This window comes from Coptis chinensis, chromosome 3 (assembly GCF_015680905.1).
Source record: "Coptis chinensis isolate HL-2020 chromosome 3, ASM1568090v1, whole genome shotgun sequence".
NCBI classification, from domain to species: Eukaryota; Viridiplantae; Streptophyta; class Magnoliopsida; order Ranunculales; family Ranunculaceae; genus Coptis; species Coptis chinensis.
In genome coordinates, this window is record NC_141458.1 from 59,705,293 (window position 1) to 59,726,977 (window position 21,685).

Genomic DNA, 21,685 nt, shown 5'->3' on the forward strand with positions numbered 1-21,685 from the left:
AAGTGTGCCATTGCACACTGGAGTTAGTGAAACCTGAGTGGAAAAATTATGAACAAATTTGTGTTTCGACACATACCTGTGAGAACCTATTTAGGGACGCTCTCCAAAGGATTTAGAAATGGCCATACTTGTCTAATTCAATGTGAAGTTCACTACATGCATGTTCATATGTAGATGTTTTAATTATTGTGTGTATATTAACTTAAGTTTCAAAGGAATTAATTTTTGTTCCTCGCTAGTGAGATGTATAGATACTAATAATTTTTGTTAGTGAGTCGTTGTAGTATAAGTGAAGTTTGTGAGTATTTTCTTTGGAAAACTCTTACGAGGCTGAAACTCGTCTACTAGGAAATTCTTAGTGGTTTAAGGTCTTGTTGCATACGGTCAATGCAACTGCTATCTGTGAAACGAGAATTAGCTTAGGACTACACATTTTTTGCCACTTTTCTATTTTAATGTCTCTTCTTTACTTGAGAACAAGCAAAATGCTGTTTGGGGGTGGTATGATAAGCATCCAAAACTGTAATATAAAACCCTTTAGAGATATAGCATTTTGGTTAATTATGTGTTTAATAATAATAAATTAATAATATTTTCGTGCTTTTACAAGATTGAGTAATCAACATGAAAATGAGGATAAAAGCCAGTATTTAAGCATGGAATAGGGTATTTACATGAAGTTTTTCAATTTAGCCACGTGAAGCCAAATGAAGCCCAAGGAATCAAACATGACCATTCCAAGTCAGAACAGGATTAAATTGCCGAAAAAGCATCAAATTTCTAAAGCCTATATCTACTAAACCTGGACTCCAATGGCGGAAAATGAACCATCAGAAAGATCAGTGCGATGAGCTCTACACATAGGCAGAACTTTGTAAAAACTCAACTTTTTGGACCTACCACTAGTCGAAGTATGAGGGGCCCAGTCTGCGGACCTACAGAAATAGGTGATCAAGTTCATACGTCAAGCTTCATCATTGATTTATCACAAGTCAAGGCATTTAAATTAGGAAAGACTTTTGTGCATGTAATTAGGACACAAAGTCCTAATTGGTGGCCTGATTAGATGGCAAAAATTAGGTGGAAAAAGTTTCAATGCATTTTGGCACAAAGTCCAAATATGGTTTGCACAAAGTCTTGATAGTAAATGCAACTTAAACTTTGGCACCAAGTCTTGACATGTGGATACAAATTATGCTTTGTTAACACAAAGTCATGGTTATTTAGATAGGAAGGAAAAGAAAATCAATTGGAACATTAAATGATGTAGTTGAGTGTTGTAAATTCACGTGATGAATGAAGCCACATATAACACCCCATTTTTTTTATATAATTTTCCTAGTACAATAAATAATAACAATAAATAATAATATATAAAATATAAAATAAAATAAAAGGATAAAGATTAGTGGAGATAGGAAAGGTAAAGAGATAAACCTTCATCCCTGTTTTTGGGGGGTTTAAAAACAAAGGACATATAGAGGAGTTTACACAGGAGTTCACATGGAGAGTTTTTTTTTAACACAGAGGGAGTTTTACATAGAGAAGAAAAAAATAGAGTTTTACACATAGAGGATAAGGGAGGCTTCTTGCTAGAAATCTACTGATAGCTGATAGCAGGAGCGTATCAGGAGTGAGTAGATTTTTAAATCTTTCACTGAACTTCATTAAGTGTTTTCTCTCGAAACAAATTGATTTTATATAACTGTGCTCATACAAAACTGATTTCATATAACTATAATTGTGTTAGTTAAGTGTTATTCATTCTGTGTCGTTCTAGATTATTTTGTGTGCTCTGTCAAGATTGTTCTCTTTAAAGTTAAAGTAATGGGTATTGAATACTTTTATATTGTTGATTGGGATGGAGTATATGGGTTATTTTATACTGCAGATTTAGATTGGGTACAAGGGTTGTTGTATACTACCGAGTGATTGAGTGAATATATGGGTTATGGTGTTTGAATCAAGTGTTTTGGGAGTTTAACTTTGTTGGTTGTTGTTGTCGGGTGATGGGTATATGTTTGGTTGTTGTTTAGGTACTGTTGAAGTCGCCCATATGGTCGTTAATGGTGTTGAGGTCAATTTTTTTGAAGTGATGGAAAGCCCAGAGATGGCTGTGACTCACAAGTTACGAGTTTACAAGATGAAAATATGTTTCTTGGAGGCGATATCCCCACTTCGGACATATGTCTTGTAATGGTACTCGGTGTGAGTGAGGCACACGGATATGTGTGATTTGGCAAATGTGTGAAGTGCAAATCGTGGAATAGGAACTAAAAGTTGGGCTGTGTCTTTTAATAAATGAGTCAACGAGATAATTAATAAGTAAAGTAAAATATTGATTTTACGTGTGATGGAGTTATTGCATATGAATATTTATGTATTATGATGTACATGATTTCTTATGAGAAATATATACATGGTTTGTGTGAGTTGATACTCACAAGGGATGAATGTACTCCTTGGTTGTGATATTTTTCCCGTTCTCATAAGTAGACGAGTGGTTTAAGTAAAATATTGGCTTTATATATGAGTGAGTTGTTGGATATGATTGGTTGTGTATTATTATATGATACATAGAATTTCTTATGAAGGAATGTGACATGAATGTTAATATTGGTGATATATATTATGTAAATTGTGTATTCTCATGGTTGTTGTGAGAGTGAAGTAGAGGTATGAATTAAATGTTTATGTTTGGGAAACCTAACTTTGTTTTGCAGGAGGGTAGGACTTATTAACATCTTATGCAGGGACGCTATCCTAGCCTATCACATAAGCGGATATAGGTAAGATGTTAATTAAATTAATTTACTAGATAATGGAATTGATATCTTACTTGGGAAGAAACTATACGCCGTTTTGAAAAATAGAACTATCATGTCTTCTAAGTTAAAATGGTTGGTAACGTTATATTTATTAATTTGAAAGATTGAATGTAGTACTGTATATGTTATTTTAGTCTTACTCATACCAGCAAATTCAATTTGCTGACCTATGTTTGCTTTCTTTGGCAACGTGGGTGTGTTCTTGAAAACATAGATGGTAGAATGCAGTGGATGAAGACGCTTGATTTGGATTCACTCTTGGAGTCTTACTGGTATAAGTTTTATGAAGTATAAAGTCTTGATTTTAAACAGATGTAATAGAGTTGGTTAGTAATTCTTGAATTCATACATTAAGAGTTGTTCTTTTGGTTTTAATTTGATCTCATTTTTTCTATATCGTGTTTAGTAATGGGTTATTAGGGTTTCGTTTCATCCTGGGTTTTCAGAAGATGGAATAGGGTGTAGATATTTCCCTATTTTAAATTTTCTGGAAATTTGGGGTGTGACACCACAGAGCACTCTCATTTGCTTTAATAGGATATCTTTAGTAGCAAGACATAACTTTTGCTCCGTAGTTTAGTTTAGTTATGGAGTAGAAAGTTTCCACCTTTGTATTTTTGTTTTGGTTTTGTTAAGTTAATTTTATAATATGTTTTCAATTCTAAGTTATTAATTAAAGTCATTTCTAAGTTGAGTATTGCAATATTAAGTAAACTAGTAGAATTCTCTTTTCTTATGTTTCTCATTTTTAGTTTAATCTAAGTTGAGTAACTTGCAAATTAAGTCACTTTGGAAAATAGGTTTAAAATATTTGTAAAATCCTTCTCACATAATTCCCTTATAGAGAAATCTTCATTTGGTTGTTAGCTTAAGTTATAGCCTTTTGGTTTGTAATGAAATCCTTGCTAAAAATAAATTACAACATGCATGTGAGCGAGGTATTTGAACGGTCGTATTCGAGTGCATGTGAAAACTTATATTTTTACGTATGCAAGAGTGTGATTATCAATTGAAGTAGGATGGTGTGATAGTAAGTCTATTGATTTGTCTGTAAAACAGTGGTCGGGTATGTTATTTCGTTCACATTTCAATAAAATTGCAAATATTTATTTATAAACATAAACTATTAATTCGATCACGTGATTTAGTGAGAAAGTGGAGGAAAGAATGTTTGGTTTGATTTTTCTATTTCCTAATTGATTTAGAGATTGAAAACATAATTTGAAATCAGAAAGCAGTAAAATGAAATTGAAAACTGAAAATAGTAAATTAATTTAAAACAGAAAGCAGTAAATTAATCTAGAAAGCAGTAAATCTAACTCTACTCCTACTGATGGAATGCTAACCATTCTATGAGAAAAACTAAAACTAGACCCTTCTATTTATAGTTGAATGGACGGTCATGATCTCATAAATCTAATCCAACGACTGAGATTTGATCACTATTCAAATTTTTGACTTTAAGGAATAGTAATCACTATTTGACACTATTTGGACCTATTCACCTTTTGACTTTATAAAAAGTTAAATAATAAATAATCTAAAATATCCATGTCGTCTTCGATGAATAGTGACATGTTTGGCTTTATCTTTGATTTCAATCCATACGACCATTTTGTAGAAGCAATATACCGTTGTATAGAGTTTTCTGCGTTGATCAATTTGATAGGTCATATGTTTCAATAAGAGTTAGGAGACAGAAGATGTCGCCGTTTGAATTTTCTCCTGATTCTCGGGCTGTTTTAGGTTAGTTTGACCAAGTCTTGACCTGAAAATGAGTCCTTTGGGCTCGAGGGGCTTAGGTTTGTTCTTTTGACTTGTTTCATGGCTCTTTTTATGGTAGGGCCCATTTCTGTGGGTGGACCCGTAGCTTTTACCAGTGAGACCCGAAAGTTGACTTTTTGCAAAATCTAGCATTAGATAGAGCATGTTGCACTGATCTTCTAGGCAGGCCACTTGCAGAATTTGGTGCTTAGAATAAAAAGATATGAGCTCCGGAACTTGGTTTACGTTTTGGCTCTATTAACCTGTTCTGGCCTGTTGAGTCCATGAGCTTAATTTTGGCGTCTGTGAGCTTTGAACGGCTGAGACAAAAGATTTCAAGACCAAGCTTTATTCGACCGTATTATGTGCTAAAATGTAGGTTTTGCTTGTATTTTGTCGTTTGAATGCCAAAACCTGTAAAAACATGAAAATATAATTAATTTACATTTATTAAAGACATATTTCACCAAAATGTTGTCTTTATGGGGTTTATATTACAGTTTTGGGTGCTTATCATACTACCCCCAAACAGCATTTTGTTTGTCCTCAAGCAAAGAAGAGGCATTAAAATAGATAAGTGGACAAAAATGTATAGTTCTAACTAATTCTCATTTTGCAGAGCGCGATTACATTGACCGTATGTAACAAGACATTAAACTAGTAGGAATTCCCTAGTAGACGAGTTATAGCCTCGTGAGAGTTTTCCAGAGAAGATACCCACAAACTTCACATATACTACAATGACTCAGTAACAAAGGCTTGTTCCCTAAATTAGATATCAGATATCTATACATCTCACAAGTGGGGAACGAGGATTAATTCGTTTGAAACCTACGTTAATAAATGTACAATAATCAAAACATCTACATATGAATATGCATGCAGTGAACTTTACAATGAAATGTACAAACATGACCGTTTCTAGATTCTTCGGAGAGCGTCCTTAACTAGGTTCTCACAGGTATGTGTCGAAACACAAATTCTCTCATATCGTTCACTCAAGTTTTGCTTCCTCCAGTGTGTAGTGGGCACACATTTCCTCACATTTTCAATGACGTCTAAGGAAGCCGAGGTCGATCAATCACGTCTACCACTTACTATCACACTAACATATCCTAATTGAGCTAGAGGACTTTTATTAGGTATTACAGGGCTTAGGAAATGGTTTAGAAGAAATAGAAGGGATAACAAAATAATGAGTTAGAGAAAATAGGGTCTTCAAATAATTACTGGAGAAAACCTAGTGTTCTTTTGTTTCAAAATTGTTCCATACTTTGCCCTTTTTGGCTTTTCTACTCCATTTGATTTTATTTTTGGAGTGTATAACTTTGATTTTTTTCTTTCATGGAATTTACTCTTTCTTGGTTTTGACACTGCTAACTGGAATCATCAATCGGCGCTAACTGATAGAACGAATTTTCGTATTAGTATAGGTCTTTCTCTTCTCTTTTATGTTCTTCATCATATTTCTCAAACTTATCAGATATGGATATAGGTAAGGAAATAATGATTGAAAAATGAAATGACTAATATATAGGCTCAACGGGGAAAACTAGGGGAAATATTTTTTTTTGGGTTTGTATATTTTTTTATTTGGCTATATCGGTACAAATAATGCCTAAATTCTCGCATAAGATATGGTATAGTGATCAAACAAGTGGACGTGTGATTTATTTCTACTCCGAATTACTTCATCCTTGGGTTATTACTCAGATACACTTATGTTGAGGCTTTTTGGCTAGATTCTCACTAGATTTGGAAATTAAGTATTCTAACCGTGGGTCCCATAAACTTACTGCTATGTACAGTCATTGACACTCATTGCATGAATATTCATGAAAAAATGTAAAAATTGTTGCGTACGTATTAACATAAGTTTCTAAGAACCAATCATAATTCTAATTCTAATGTGAGATTTCTAGACAATTTTCATCACATAAAAGGAAACAAGACCTTTATTATTAAATACGATTAACTATTTTTTTTTTTTTATTTTTTTTTTTTTTTTAGAAAGAAAGAAAAATAAATAACATAAATGTACCTAATTTTTTGCAAAATGTTTCTCTCCCACCCCCAAACAGATGGATGCTTTTTCCTCAAAATATCAAGAGAGATAAGGAAAGAAATTACCTGAGAAACGTGAGCAAAAATTCGGTCGAAAAAATTACAACATGCAACAAGAAAATTGAAAATAGTAAACCAATCAAAGAAAACAACTAATATATATACACACACACACATATATATATATATATATACAAACATAATAATTTAGGTCGTTTATAGTCAGATTCCTAAGACTTTTATCAAGCATAAAGGTTTGTAGAAACCCTTGGCATTCACACCCGATGGTGGAATGATTTAGCGAATATAGATTATTCACTAATATGTTGAACAAATAAACTCACATCATTGATAAACATTACCCTACCACCCATCAGGTACTAAATTGGAATACATGAGTTATTTGGACAAAGGAACCGACACTTACAACTATCTCTCCAAATAGAAGGGTGCGGTTACCTTATTGTGGCATTACATTACTTGAATGCAATGAAAAATGAGTCATTTTAAGTCAGATACTCAAGACTATATATTGGGTCTATTTAAGTTAGATTCATGAGGCTAGGTTCTTGGGGGTCTTTTTACGTCAAATTCCCCTAGACTATGCACAGCCCTGAATGGGATGAAACTGGGGTATCATGTTTCTCGATCAACTATAAGGGAATAGTTGAGACTTGGGGTTTTTTTAGAAAAGTACCCCCCAAAAAATGGTATTTTTACACACCCGAGTCGAGATAAAAAAAGAAAATGCAACAGAAGTTGTCCTTCATGAGGCTTAGATATGTAAAATATGACAAATTAGCATTTTTTTAGATACTCATTCGAAAGATTGGTCTCAACAACGGAAATGATTGATTTATCTCTTGTATGCAAGGGTAAAGGTTTGTTACTCTTAGGTTGGTTTACATTTTGATTTACCGTGATGATAGGAAATTTTGTATGTGGTAGATTCCCTAAAAGTATATTTCATGTACCCAATATAAAAGCATGTGTTTAAAGTTGATCATATACGCAAAATTATTAAGCATTCATAAAATTTGAATTCTAATCATGTTTGCTAATCATACGTTCTAAACATGCATTAACATTAAGTCACGATTCTAAACATTCTATCATATCATTTCCAAAATGCTAAAATTGATTTTCGTTGAAGTAGCCTAATCATGCTTGGAAATTGCATATAACCCTTTGACAGGATATTCAAGGGAGAGATAAAAGAAAACGTACCTTCCCAAGTTGTGCTTATACGCACTTGGGGGTGAAGATGACTTGAGTGGTCCTTGACCTGTTGACAGTTCGGGGTCAGTGCCACTCATCTGTTATTCAAAAAATTAATACATAGATATAGAGGCCTACAAACCAGGCTGAAATGAGGCACAAGGCCAATAAGTTACAGAGTTTGCCTTCTTGGGCTTTGATTATATGAAGATATTTACTAAATTATTTACATGAGTTAAAAATTTAAAAATATTTTTTTTTTATTTTATTATATATTTTTTTTAATGTGTGGTGCTTGGATGATGAAAATCTAGGTCCACAGGCCTTGTGTGTTCAGCATAATCAAACGTGAGAGGAGGCATTAGGATTAGGCGAAACGACATTAAGTCCGAAGTCCGTTTGTCATTAGTCCAGTAGGCATTTGTTTAATGTCCTCAAGGATTAAATCCTAAGTACACACAAAAAATATATTTTTTATTTTATTATTATTATTATTTATTTTTTTATTATTATTTTATTTTATTACAGTTATTTACAATAATCCATAGGCGTGTGCTTATAATTTGGTCAAGAAACACCGGCGCACGCTCTTTACATTTTTACACCATTGGCTATTAGGCCACACCCATGGCAGTTGTAGGCAGATGCTATGACCAGTACACTCACCACAAAACGTTTCCAGCACGCACTCTAGCTTGCACTCACTTGGCATACACTCCATTCACAAGGCATTACACTTGGCAGTAGTGCACTCACAAACACATCCACTAACACTTCACTATACCAACCACTCTCCAGCACTGTCAGAGAGTCATTTCAACACGATGACCCATCATGTTCACACACTCGTATAGAATATTTCATGGCAGTAGCAACAACATTATGGCACAGTCCTTGTAGTCGCGGCACAAGCATCAGGCCTTTAACACCAAACCAGTCCATCACCACTAGGAGTTCATCTCTTCTACCTCACACACTCACGCAGTCAAGGAGAGCAGGGCATCCTGCCCTCATACAGACTTCCCACTTCACCACTCACAAAATAGCCATCACCAATTTTCATCCGCCATCATCACAACACCTTGCCAACCCTTAACTTCTTCTCCACACAGTACACACAAAGAGAGGCAGCAACAACACAGACACAAAAGCAAGTCGGCATGGACATCGTGGTAGGAGTGCAGCAGCAGCAGCAACTACCACAACAACCCACCTTAGGTGGCTCACATCAACACTTCACGCACAAACTGCATCAACAAGTACACCAAAGCACGCACACTCGGACACTCATTGCATTTTAGTATCAAGGCATTCACTAGTAGCAGGAAGTAGTGGCAAAGGTAGGCAGTAGCAGCGGTAGCAAGAACACTCTCACAACTCAACACCTTACAAAGCAATTACACAGCAACACTCCACAAAGCTCATCTCACACACTTCATTCACGCACAGAGCAGCTACACAACACCATACACACATACATCTACTTCAACACACTCACTGCATTCACCTTATCCACCACATACTCACAAACAATTTTTTTAGAAAGCTAGTAGGTATCATAGAATCACCTAGCAGTAGCAGCAAGCATAAGGACAAGGAATCTATTAGATGCCACAAGCAGTAGTGCACATTGACATCAGTAGTACCTCACGAGTCACGATGCCTCCAATAGTTGCAACTAGTTGTTAAATATTCACAAAAGATCGATAACCAAACAATAATGGAAAGCTCTTGTTGTGCACAATTGGAAGTAGTAGCAACACCTTGTAGTAACACCAGCAGCACAGACACCTACCTACTTCACGATACCAACACCCACCACCACAGCACAACTACCCCTTCACATAGAGAAGAACAACCTCTACAAATGCAAGTTTCACCACCAACTTTCACAAATCAACCACCACCAAACAAAGTCCCACTATCTTCACCACCAATGCCATCAATCACCAAGGACAATTTTAAACACGATCGTCACCACTGTCTCAAACCAGCACCACCCAACACCTCCTTCATCAGGCATCAACATACCCACAACAAGCATCAGTTATTATCAATTTACAATGCCATCATTTCATTATTCACCATCGTTTCCACCCAACTCCAATCCAGTTGCAGCAGCAGTACCTTCAATAAAAGGAAATCGTGATTAGAAGTAGAATTTAATTATTAAGAATAAGAGAATTTAGGGGCGAGATGAGGTGACGTTGATTAGAAGAAGAAGGGGTGAAAAATGAAAATGGGGAGAGAAGAGAAGAAAGAAAAAGAAAAAGAAATTGATTGATGTATGTGATCAAATTAATTATTTTGCTAATTTTACCAAAAACGCAGTCAAATTAATTATTAAAAAAGTGGTCGGGTTTGTCATTTCATTCACATTTCAATAAAATTGCAAATGCTTATTTCTAAACATAAACTATTAATTTGATCACGTGATTTAGTGAGAAAGTGGAGGAGAGAAAGTTTGATTTGATTTTTCTATTTCCTAATTGATTTAGAGATTGAAAGCATAATTTGAAATCAGAGCAGTAAAATGAAATTGAAAACTGAAAGCAGTAAATTAATTTAAAATAGAAAACAATAAATTAATCTAGAAAGCAGTAAAATTACACTAGAAAGCAGTAAATTAAACTCTACTCCTACTGATGGAATGCTAACCATTCCATGAGAAAAACTAAAACTAGACCTTCTATTTGTTGTTGAATGGATGGTTGTGATTGAATCTCAAAAATCTAATCCAATGACTGAGATTTGATCACTATTCAACTTTTTGACTTTAAGGAATAGTAATCACTATTTGACACTATTTGAAACTATTCATCTTTTGACTTTACAAAAAGTTAAATAATAAATAATCTAAAATATCTACGCTGCCTTGATGAATAGTGACGTGCTTGATTTTATCTCTGATTTCAAACCATAGGTCCATTTTGTAGAAGCAATATACCATTGTGTAGAGTTTTCTACGCTTATCATTTTGATAGGTCAAATGCTCCAATAAGAGTTAGGATAAGGAAGATGTCACTGTTTGAACTTTCTCCTGATTCTCAAGCTATTTTAGGTCAGTTTGACCAAGTCTTGACCCGAAAATGACTCCTTTGGCTAGCTCAGGGGCTTAGGTTTGTTCTTTTGACTTGTTTCATGGCTCTTTCCATGGTAGGGCCCATTTCGTGGTGGGACCCATAGCTTTTACTTAGTGAGACCAAAAGTTGACTTTTGCAAAAATCGGCATTCGCATAAGGCATGTCACTTTGCGAATTTGGAGTTTAAAATAAAAATATATGAGCTCCGGAATTTGGTTTACGTTTTGGGACTATTTTCCTATTCTGGCATGTTGAGTCCATGAGCTTTATTTTGGCGTCTGTGAGCTTTGAACGGCTAAGACGAAATATTTCAAGACCAAGCTTTATTCGATCGTATTATGTGCTAAAATGCAGGTTTTGCTTGTATTTTGTTGTTTGAATGTCAAAACCTATAAAAACACGAAAAATATAATTAATTTACATTTATTAAAGATATATTTAACCAAAATGTTGTCTCTATGGGGTTTATGTTACAGTTTTGGGTGCTTATCACACTCATGTGAAGCATACAACGTTGAAATGTATGCAAAGGTGCCAAAAGGAACAAGTGAATGTTGTTTTTTCTTGATCAGCAGGATCGTGACAATTTGAAAATAGCCAGAATATACATCAAGAAAATAGTAATATGCATGACCCGCTAAACATTCAAGCATCTGGTTGACGAAGGGAAGAGGGAAGTGATCTTTTTGTGTCACCGCATTAAGTTTGCGATAGTCAATACAAATTCTCCATTTCACTCGGATGCGAGTGGAGATGCATTCATTTTTTTCATTTTGTACAACTGTAATGCCAGACTTTTTGGGGACAACGTGGACTGGACTCACCCAAACACTATTAGAGAAAATGTATATAATACCAGCATCAAGTAATCTTAAAACTTCCTCCTGCACCACATCCTTCATGGCTTTTTCTACATCCTGGTGGCTGTTGACTACATGTCAAAGTGGATTGAGGCAATAACATGTCGTGCTAATGACCATAAGACTGTCATATTGTTTGTCAAAGAAAATATTTTCTCTCATTTTGGTATCCCCAGAGCTATCATCAGTGTTGGGGGAAAACATTTTTGTAATAAAATTTTTGAGTCATTACTAAAGAAATATGGAGTTACCCATAAGGTGGCAACTCCATATCATCCTCAGACCAATAGCTAAGTGGAAGTATCTAATAGAGAGATAAAGTCCGTTCTGGAGAAAACAGTTAATCCATCTTGGAAAGACTGGTCTCTCCGATTATTCGATGCCCTATGGGCATATAGAACTGCCTTTAAGACACCTATAGGGATGTCTCCTTACCACCTCATTTTTGGAAAACCTTATCATCTACCGGTTGAACTTGAGCATCGTGCTCTATAGGCCATTAAAAGCCTCAATTATAATATCAATGCGGTAGGCAAAAAACAAAAATTGCAAATCAATGAGCTTGAGGAAATTTGGAGTGATGCATATGATCTCTCGAAATCCTATAAAGCCAGCATGAAAAGAGTGCACGACAAACACATTTTGTGGAAAGATTTCAAAATTGGTCAAAAAGTTTTGCTTTACAACTCAAGATTACACATTTTTTCAGGAAAATTGAAAACACTATGGTCTGGTCTTTTCATTGTCTCTGTTGTAACCACTTATAGGGCAATCTCTTAGAAAAACTTAAACTATAACAACGAATTTCAAGTAAATGGTCAACGTCTCAAACATTACCACGAGTTATGGTCTCCAGATGTTGACAAGACTCTTCTTCAAGATCCAGTCTATATCGACTGATAGATTTGCTTAGTGTGCTTCATTTCATGTGTTTTAAAAAGGGAATACACCATTTTGGTAAGGGCCCTCTTTTCCTTTCTTCTCTCATATCAACTAGAGTGTGTGGTTGCAGCGCCCGTAACCGTAGTCCACAACAACTTTATTTCAGAACCGAAAGTATAAATGTCTTCGATAATCGAGCAAATGTGCCGCCTAGTAAACGATGGGTACCAAAAATTTCCCCTCCTTCCTTCTCTTCCCTTTTCTACTCTCTACCTCACAAATTTTAGTTAATCATTTGGTGTAAGTCTCACTCATCACGAATAGGTAATGGTCGTAGTACTTTTGCTCGAAAACGACGTGTATGAAGGATGGGGTGGTGTATGCATTGTCAAACACCTTTCTGTCTAGGTCTTATATTACTATCCGATATTTGTCGGTATAAGGTATACTTTTGTCTGATAGTAGCTGAGCATGATAAACTTCGTCGCCGCGTCGTTGCTCCCACGGGTTGGGACTCGTCTTGAGGATCTGATGTTAAAAGACTCAACATGTATATACTCGTGTCTTTTACATTTCCCCTTTGCACTACCAGTGTGCACAAAGATATTCATGTTCAACCTCGGATGTTGCCTACTTGGGACACGGGCAATAAATTCCACCAGGCCAACCCCTAGCTGTTTGCTGTTTGATTTCATTTTGGGCCAGTTTGAGGCTATACCATATGTAATAAGGGTAATATTATTAGACTGTTGCACCCCTCACATGATCAAGGATGGTACCGTCCTACACCCTAGGCCCCTAAAACATAAAGGTGTAGCCACAGTCTAGCTGGATTGGGTTAGCTCTAGAACCAACATGACAGTTGCCTGAGATTTTACGTGGAGAGTCTTATGGCAGTCTAGTATTGCTAACACGTTAATCTTCCCTTGTACATTTGTATATAGTTTCTATAAAAAAAAGTGCAAATCGCGACCCGCTCCTCGTATGGCCTATTTCATAGCGCGCCCGCGCTCAATGAAATTCTGAACAGGTTGCGGTTTTTTTAGGACTTTACAATTCAGTTCTCGGACCTGGAACAGTACTCATATCATGTTTTAGTAGATTATGAACATGCTTCAAGGCTATTGAAGACGCTATTTATAAGCGTAGCATGGGCATTTCCAGGTTTCAACTCCTTCCACTCCCGTTTCTTAATATTGCCATGTTGTATATTATTATTTGCATGATAGCCTATATATATACATGCGTGAAATATGTTTGCATGTTTATAATATATATACGTATCAGTGGACATTGTTGCATGCTTTGCATCTATCTATACATTAGTGCACTGTTTTGTTCAATAATTTAATTTTGTCATGAAAGAGGAGAACATTCCAACGAGGGTTAAAATCTGAGTTGGGAAAGTTGTTTCTAAGCCCTTCGGGGTTCAAAATATGACAAAATCAAAGTATTAATATGACATTTGCAATCTCACTGAGTATTGACGAAATCAAATTATTATGCAAAATATCTGTCGTTTAGTGTAGTATCTTATTTTACGTTTCATGTTTAGTTTTTACGTATGTGATCCATCTTTACTTATATATATATATATATATATGAGTGGTTTCGATTTGCCTGTTAGCGTAGATATACGTATACGTAATATATATTTGCCTATTAGCCTCCATATACGTATTACTAATGTATATTTGCCTGTTAATATAGACATATATATCAATGATGCATCTTTGCCTATTAATATATATATACGTATGAGTAGAATCTCTTCACATACTAACATCTATAGCTACGTATGAATGAACTATGTTTGCATGATTAGATTTTATATGCATATTTAGTAACTTACACTATAAAACAAAAATTAATAAAAAAAAAATAAAAATTAAAAACTAATAATAATAATAATAAATATTTTGTGCTTTTATCTTATGCATAATTTGTAAAAAAAAAAAAACGGCTCAAATGATCACGTGAAAAAAAAAAAAGAAGATCTAAGTCCCGTGCTTGAACTTTTTAGCCCACGAGATCTTTACTATTCAAGACGCTTTTAGGGCTTGGACCAAAAAAATTCAACCCGATCCACATCTTGTGCTTGAGCTTTTTTGCCCACGCGATCTCTACTATTTCGCAAGCTTTCCCCAACTGTCATATCTCTACCTATAAATATCGCCCCCCTTCCCACTATTTCACTCATCCCATTCTCCACCTTTCCAAAAAATGAATTCTTCCACACTCTACTCTTTTTAATGTAGGATGAATCGGATCAAAAATTTTGAAAAGCAAAGAACGTGACAATGCATTCAAGGTTTTCATGATAGGGGGTGTTTATCGCTATCCCGCTATTGATTATGCATAACATCCTTCAAAATATTTAGATCTATGTAACGTACATCTTTCCTTTTCTTTAATGTTTTTGTACATTAGCGTGGTGTGTTAAATGATTCTCACACATTTGTACATTTACGTATTAAATGGAGAAATTGTCTATGCTATGTTTGTATGTATTATTTGTATTTTTACTTCCCCATAAACAAAAAAAAAAAAATGGAGAACCCATAAAAAAAATCAAAAAATCAAAATAAAAAATAAAAAATTCACAAAAACAAACCAATCTCAACTCATTATGTCGCACACACCACTCTGTAAGCTCTAACAAGCTTCCATTATTGAGGTTTTCTCCATAAATTCATAATTTACATGTAGGTCTAACTACCCTGTGGCTTCTTCCTCTGTATGTTCTAACTCTTTGCATACCACGATAACAGTCTCAGGGACGTGACTTTACATGCACCATTTGACAACTCAAGATAGAAAATACGTGTTAGTCTAAATGCCCTATGAAACCTTCCTCCGTATTCTCTAATCCTTATGAACACCTCTTCATTGTCTCGGGAATATAACGTTAAAAGACCCATCAAGGAATTTCTCATTTGAACATGATACCACCTAAATGTGATGCGACAAGAGCACATGTTTTATCTGTGTTTTTTCACATATTAATTTTGAACCTAACTACACTTGCCATCTTGATCCGTAAAGGTTCATATCTTGGCTATAAATTTCTTCCTTTAAGCCATCTTCATTTCACTATTCTTCCCTCATTTATACTTTCAAATGGATCGACCAAGAAAAATAGTGCCCTAGAAAAATTATTTGAAATTTTTTCATGAAGGCCTGTTTGCTCCATATTTTGACACAGAAATTGTACGTTGAGGATGGATGTCTCTTCTATATCATTCGGCAGCTGCTTATTCCAGAGAATTGGTGTTGATGTTCTACCAATTTAGAGAACCTGGCCATGGTAAATTCTATTTCCAAGCCCATGGACAACGTTTTGAATTGACTAGGGAAATCATCTCCAACGTCCTTCATATTCCAATGACAAACCCGGAGATGCATTTTCAGGAGTCACCATTTGATACCGTCAAACAACTACTGAAGGCAGTTATATCTAATGGTGAACTCGGAAACTGAAACCACATAGTTCTTCAGCACTCTTTGAAACAAAATCAACAAACCGTGCTCCACTGGTTAGGACACAATGTGGCGGGAACATCCCAAACATCTTAAGTGACCAAACCTCTTCTCCACCTACTATGGGTTATGCAGACTTGGAGACTGCTGGAATTACAATTCTGCTGGAAAACCACTCACAGTTTTTGGAAAATCACAATCTCATAATGAAGAACCACAGCGATTTCTCCACACACTAGAGTGACCTTCAGCAGCAGCTTATCCAGAAAGTTGATAGCCTCAACAATTTTGTAAATGAACTGTTTCCAATTAGCCATCATCGTCATTAACAAAACCTTGGATTTTGTTCCACCTTTAAAAATTAGGTTTTTCGGTTATGTTTTTATCTCTTAGTCCACCTCTTTTGTCTTTTTGTGTTTTCTCTTGTTGAGCAGTGGTTAAGGATAGTGTACCATTTGGTTGTAATAATTCTTGTTGTTATCAATAAACCATCATTTCTAGACAAATTTTAAACTATTGTTTTAAATTTGTTTGCAGGAGGGCCTTATCTTCTTCCATACTTTTCCATCCATCATGACAGATTTTATTCAACTTTATCAGCAGGCGTGGGGAGCATATTTGATTCCCTTTTGGTGGGACCTTATCGTTGTTTCACTCAAGGTGACTATTTCATTTATGAGCAATCCTTCTAGGCTATGATGGACTCCCCAGCTTATGGCCTTCACTTCCGTGATTGTATCACCAACATTGGGTGGTCTTCCCTACTTCTTCAACTGGATCAAACTTATTCTCCAAGTTTGGCTGCATACTTTTATGAAAATATGGAAGATACACGAGCATTCAACCATGAGCACAATTTCTTCCTAGACTGGTTCATAATCACAGTTGGGGACACACAACATATTTTCTCTGAGCCAACGATTGCCCTAACTTTTGATCTGCCTTATCACCAGCCAACAACAACTTGGTCATACATTAGCAAGAATTCATACCGTTCATTTTCATGGCCTCGTTTTCGCTGGACATATGGTGATGGTCTAGCACGGATAGACGAAGCAACACCTGGCAGATGGCCAGAAATCACCATTCCCTTGGCAAGCATGACCATGAACGTGGGAAATGCGATGTTGTTTGTACTTCTAAACATCATGGGAGATTGGCATTTTTCTATTGCCAATGACATTGCATGTGTAGTATTCAATGCTCTTGCTCAAGGTCCACTACTAAAAAAAGACATATTATGACGGTTGACCTTTATCTATCTTGACGGCTATTTTGAAAGCCGTCAAGATAGGTGTTTTGGTATATTTTTATGAAAGTTGTTGCAAAATTATGTCATATATGACACAAGCGTCAAGAAAATATGATAGTTTTATGATGACTGTACATTACAACATTATGTCGTGTATGACATAGGCGTCAAGAAAATATGATGGTATTAGGATGGATTTTCTAAAACAAATCAAGTTGGTGATTGAATAAACCATCAACTCTCTCACAATTTTGGCTTTCAATTAAATCGGTCAACAACTTAACGAAAAAAAAGGCCTGGGCTGCCATGAGAATATCCTCATAGAGATAAGGCTTCCATCCAACGGTCCAAAAATTAAAAACAAAAAGGAAGAGAGAGAATGTGAGTTTGTTTTTGATTTTCGGACCGTTAGATCATACATCCAACGGTCTTGGATCGGGGTAGACGCCCAAAAAAAAACCAAAATTTTGGCTTTCAATTAAACCGTCAACAACTTAAGAAAAAAAAAGAACCAAAATCAAGTATAAAACAGTAACTCACCTGAGAAAAATTGAACCATCAATGGACTCGTCACTTCTGGAAACAACATTGAGAAATCGAAGTTCCCCTCGCCATGAAAATTTCCAATTATCTTTCCCTCTCGCCATGAAAATTTTCCAATTATCTTTCCCTCTCGCCGGATATTAAGGATTGATGTCAGGGTTAATTTCTCTTTCTTCCCCTTCCATCACAAACCCTAAAAGTTACGCCTTGTTTTTTCTTCTTCTCATCGGTTTCTTGCACTCTCACTTCTTCGCTTTAATTAGTGTTGATTGACGAGCATTTAAACTAGTTTGAGAAGAGATCAGTTTTGATTACTACTACAACAAACGTTTTTGAAATCGAAAAGTAAGTCTTTCTACGGTATAGCTTAATAATCTCCCTACTTTTGAAATCACTATGGGTCCGCTTGTTTGGTGGACTGCCCGGTGCAAATTTAGAAACTTTTGCGTGAAACTTTTGTTGAGCAAAATTTTGCATAATAAAGTTTTCCCCAACTTTCCAGTTGCTTGGTTCGCTCTCCCTGCAATTTTTTATGGTATTCAAAACATTGAAAATAAACTGATAAGAAGAGCTCAATAAGCACACACAGGAGAAATTTTAATTTCTACCCAAATAAAATCAGCCACATAAAGAGCTTGCACAGTCGACATATGAGCATCCAATTCAGTTACTCCTAATATAACATACAAAACTCAGTAAGCTCAATAAACTGACAGTGCAATTACTCCTAATATAACATACAAAACTCAATAAGCTCAATAAACTGACAGTGCAAGATAAATTGATCAAGTCTACCACAAATTATCAGAGACTAAAGGAGGGACATAAGCTCATACAGGCGTACATGAGAGACTCATATTCTGTTACATGAGAGACTCATAAGCATGAATATCCAACAAACATAAAGTAATCCAGTAATAACTGTTATGAACCAAAAAAATCCTTTTTAAAATGCATCAAAAGCAATTACAATCTCACAATTCTCCAATACATCCATGCAAGTCATGTAGCATGTCTTTTCTACCTTCTTCATCACTCAATATAAAGATTTCAGCTTCACTACGATCCTTCATCAGAATTCGAAAAGCTGCATTTAAAAATCACACACTAAAGCCTTCAACACCAAAAATGCCATCTCTTAACTGCTTTCCAAATGTCAATGGGTTAACTGTTTCTCTAAGCTTTTCAAGATTTTTATTGAATCCTTCTAGAATCTATATTACCTCGTCTGTATTTCGCGCTTTCTTAGGAGGTGGTTTTGTAGACGAAGAAGATGGTCTCTTTTTAGTACTTTTGGATGACATGCTATCTTCCACTTCTTCCACATCATTATTCTCACAAGTTGCTTGTTGATCGTGTGAATCTTCAATGGTATTACTATTGATATCATCCATACCATTAAGTGCAAATGAACCTGGAAACAATAAAATTATAATGGGATATATAACAAAGTAAATTGGTATTTGAAATGTGAAAAATCAGTCAAGACACCTAAGTAAACTGATGTATGTATGCAATTTAAGGAGACTATCACCTATTGAATGAGATTGGCCCATGACAATTGTAAGCTTCTCAAAGTCCCACTTGATTCCTCTATCTCTAAATGCCTTGAATTTTTTCGACACTTTCTGTATTTCAAAAATTAAAGTAATGATTTAAAATGAAATGAAATAAATGATCATACCATATCATGATAAAATGCTTTCATTGAATGTTTTCAGTTACATGCAGCAATCAGTTACATTAAACAAGGAATTACATTAAAAAATCGGAGGTGAAGGCTTCTTCTCGGAGAAACCAGATTGGGAGAATGAGAGAAGTGAAACAGGGGTTAAAGAGAATGGAGAAGTTGATGAATACATTAGCTAGTCTCAAGACAGCTATCCAACTGATGTTGTATTAAGATTCATACATGTGGGATTGTTGTGTGTACAGGATTCAGCTATGGATAAACCAATAATGTCCACTGCTGTTCTAATGTTGGAAAGTGACTCTGCAATTGTCCCTATGTCAAGACAGCCCACATTTACCATGGGAAGGAATCTGACGGAAATGGAGTTAAGTTTAGATAGTTCTGAAGTTATAATATCTAGAAATAATATGACAAATACAATGGTTGTAGGAAGATAGAAATCCTAGATCACACTACTATACTTCAATTCCTTTGTAAATAACAATTTGTTGTGTTTTAAGCTACCAAAAAGTTTTTTGAGTGTAGAGTGAGAAAAGGCGCTAATTCATTTTGTGTAAAAGTACTACTATTTTAAGGGAATGATATTGTTTTGTGCTTAATATTTCTTGTATGTCATTTCAATATTCACATTTAAGCTGTAGCTTAGGACTAAAGGCGGGAACCTAGAACCCCGGCTCCAGTTTAAAAGGTTTCTCATATGGGACTAATCGAAGATGTGGTTTGAGTTAGAGACTTAGAGTGCGCATTGTTCTTATGTTTTGTTAGTCTAGAATATGAAACCTTCTTATAAAAAGTCTCCTAGCTGCCAACTTTGAAAACATCCGGATTAACAAGTTAAAGCCCAAAGAAATGTTACATGCATGCTTAGTTACATTAAACAAGGGAATGACACACACACGAGCTATGCTCAAACAAGTTCTCATAGATCAGTGAATGTCGACACACAGAGCTACAAGTCTAAGACATGCTGCAAGTTTTAAATCAACATATCTAACACTTAAAAAATAAATCACTTACCTCATTTTTCATAATCTCTCTCCAATAATCATTTGAAGCCTCCAACTTTTGCCTGGCTGGTGTATAAGCGACCCCGCTCCTTCCTTTGAGCTCAAGAAAATTTCTATATTCAAGCTTCATCCGCAGTAGTCTATTATCTATGTGACTTTGTTGCACTTCTTGCTTCCTCGCCTATCTCCGAAAAGAGGTGTCTCATAGATTTCCACACAGAATCTTGCCATTTGTTCATACCACACTTTTTGCCATCCCTCATTGCTTCCACTAACGTACCAAGAAGCACATTATCCATTGCAGTGGTCCACCTCATTTGCCCCTTCTTATCTTCGGTTTTCACGCTAGACTCACAATCATTTGCCATTCCTGAATCAAACTGCATTAAATTTACATAGAAAAAACAATACAAGCCCAAAATAGAGCATGACAAACGTCTTGGTTATCAGCACAACTAGAGTTACTATGAATACACAATATTCGAGCAATACACATCTTAATCAAAATATAAAAAGATAATCAGAATATAGATTTACTTATGCTTGGTTTCTTCTATAATTATTGTAGTCTTGAAACATCCTTCGTGCCATGTCAAGCCTAAATTGTACCCATCTATTTCTTACGTTGTGGCTTGACTGGCACATACTATTTGTACTTGGTACTTGATCTACAGGTACAACTGCAATTGCAGCAAGTTCTCGATCAACTTCTTCCAAAATTTCATCATTCGGATCTACCCCCACCCCCATGATGTGATTATGAAGCACAAAATACGCTAATGTCATCTTAACTTGCGTCTTATATGAGTAAAATAAAGAATTCGCAGACAATACAGCCCAACGCTTCTTCAATACACCAAATGCTCTTTCAATTACGTTTCTAAGATGCGAATGTCGCTTGTTAAATAGTTCTTGCTCAGTCTCTGGAGTATGGCCTACTTGCTCAGAGAGATGGTAGCGGGTACTACGATAAGGTGCAAGAAAACCAACGTCATTTGTGTAACTTCCATC

General features: G+C 35.5%; 1 long non-coding RNA gene across 1 annotated transcript; it reads left to right on the plus strand.

Annotated features, from left to right (window-relative positions):
* Nucleotides 1-1,461: 1,461 nt before the first annotated feature.
* On the plus strand, nt 1,462-3,222 carry LOC147510223 (uncharacterized). Its single transcript, XR_015216748.1, has 3 exons — nt 1,462-1,633; nt 2,724-2,789; nt 3,043-3,222. It is a non-coding gene; the product is annotated as an uncharacterized LOC147510223 (long non-coding RNA).
* The last annotated feature ends 18,463 nt before the right edge of the window (nt 3,223-21,685 follow it).